The 2497-nt window shown below is 48.8% G+C and overlaps 1 pseudogene; it reads left to right on the forward strand.

Annotated features, from left to right (window-relative positions):
- The first annotated feature begins 349 nt into the window (after positions 1 to 349).
- On the forward strand, positions 350 to 1371 carry LOC125555944 (annotated as a pseudogene).
- Positions 1372 to 2497: the final 1126 nt, after the last annotated feature.

Consider the following 2497-nt stretch of genomic DNA (forward strand, 5'->3'; position numbering starts at 1 on the left):
CAATTCTAGCATGAATAATAAACATTTATCATGATTATAAGGAAATAAATAATAACTTTATTATTGCCTCTAGGGCATATTTCCTTCACTTTTAGGGCTTGTTGAGCTGTGCCCTCAGCGTAACCCTTTTTTATATTATTTGTCGTGAGACCTGGGTATGGTGTGCGTGTTCTGTTGTGATACTTTGTGGCTTTGATGGTTTGCTTTATTTATAAAGCAGGACGAAAGTCTTTTTGGTATGAGCACGTACTTCTACCAAAGAGCGAAAACAGAGACACCAGTGAAGGGAGGAGCGAGCACTCGCCGATGAGATGTCCGGCCTCTTCTCCTTCTTGTGTGATCCGTGGCAATGGCCGCCGGTTGCCGCTTCGACTGGTCACCACGTCGCTGGAAGAGGCGCGCGTAGCAGTTGCCGCTTTGACCGGTCACCGCACCGCTGGAAGAGGCGCGCGTGGTGATCACCACGCCCTGGACGCGGCCACTGCGCCGCAGGACACGCCTCCGGTGGCGCTCACCACGCTCCTGGTGACGGCCTTGGCGCCGCTGAATTTTTTTGAATTTACTCTATGGTGTAGGGGTATCCGGGAGCTGAAATACCGTTCTCAATGTTTGAAAGGCATTACATACTCTTGACTGATTCCGTGAGATCGATCATTGTCGCGTCCGAGAAGAGATCCGATCCATCTGGAAACCTGAGTAGTACATCGTGTCGGTCTCTTGTTGCCTTGTCTGGCCCTTTACATACGGGAGCACCCAGGTGGCCTGAACCAAATCGATCCAAGCTTACGATCAAGATCAAGAGTCGACGAGATCCAAGCAAGAAGGAACCATGGCTTCGACGGCGGCGGACGCAGGCAGCAACGGCGAGGTGGTTGCCGTGGGCGACAAGAGCAACAAGATGTTCACGCTGATCAGCTCCGACGGCGAGAGCTTCGAGGTCACGGAGGAGGTGGGCAAGATGTCGCAGACCATCAAACACATGATCGAGGACGGCTGCGCCGACAACGGGATCCCCCTCCCCAACGTCCCCGCCAAGACCCTCAGCAAGGTCATCGAGTACTGCAACAAGCACGTCGTCGCTGCCGCTGCCGACGACGACAACAACAACGCCAGCGCCGGCGCGAAGGAGGACCTGAAGAGCTTCGACGCCAAGTTCATCGCCGTGGACCAGGCGACGCTGTTCGACCCATCCTCGCCGCCAACTACCTGGACGTCAAGGGGCTCCTGGACCTGAGTTGCCAGACGGCGGCTGACATGGTCAAGGGCCAGCCGGTCGAGGGCATACGCAAGATGTTCAACCTCGAGAACGACTTCACGCCGGAGGAAGAGGCGGAGATCAGAAGGGAGAACCCCTGGGCGTTTGATCTTTGAAGCTGTATAAGATTTCGTAGGTTTTCTTGCTTATGAATTAGTAATGGATGATTAGGCTGGTTTGTTTACTTGGTGGTTTGGAGCGGTGAAAAACTATACTCCTATCTACTAATAGTGTACTCCTTACTATATTTATTAAACTAGTGTACTATCTCTGTTTTACCCTAAAATCTAAAAAGTGCACGCGCACTATTTAAAAAGAACGGGCGGCCGGCTTCTAGCCGTTCTTCTTTTGGTTGCATTGACTAAAACATGCACTTCTACATGATATCGAAGCCAAGAGATATTGAGTTCAAGACCCGGCTGACGCAATTAAATTGCAGTCCACTTTCGGTCTATATTTAGACCTGAGAGAGCCACACGTAAGGGGGGAAGTGTTGACATATAATGTGTTGCCTAGTCTCTTTTATAAGATCGGTCTTTTGGTTGCATTAGTTAGAGCGGTGAGGTGTGATTCCGACAGACAAGGTTTGGATCGGCGGCGGAGTGGCGAGGAGGGGAGGTCTTCCGACCATGTGGCAGCTGGCCAAGTGCGCATCCATAGTTTAGAAGTGCATGCGAGGAAGGGAACGGGCTTTTACTTTTGGCCGGCCGCTCGCGAGCGCTAGTCAGTCACCGACCGCCGGCTAGACGCGCCCTAGTATAAAAGGACTACCGCTTCCATCACTAAAATTGCCTCGTAGTTGTCAATAATTACGCCTCATGACATGGGTAAGTGAAGAAAATGATTCGTTTTTATTTCAAAATCGCCGCTAGATTCTGTTATTATATAATGATACACTCCAGTAACACGAGCACATAAGCAGCGCGATGGATGAGGCAGCAGTCCTCCACACGGGAGATCAGGTTTTGATCCCTGGTTCTGACTCCCTTTTCTCCCCTTTTTCCCTTCTAGCATGTGGTAATGTGCGCGACATGGCGCCCCTGTTTTCTATTTCAATTTTTGCTTTTTATTTACTTTCTAATTTTTTTTGTTTTTTCTTCTCTAATTTAATCCAGGAATTCCAAAAGAACTAAATTACAAAAAGTTTTGAGTTTTCTAAAAAATATTGAGAAATCATAATTGTTTGTGAATTCAAAAACACTCAAAAATCATAAAATGTTCATGATTTCAACAAATTGTTCA

This window comes from Triticum urartu, chromosome 5 (assembly GCF_003073215.2).
Source record: "Triticum urartu cultivar G1812 chromosome 5, Tu2.1, whole genome shotgun sequence".
Lineage (NCBI taxonomy): Eukaryota > Viridiplantae > Streptophyta > Magnoliopsida > Poales > Poaceae > Triticum > Triticum urartu.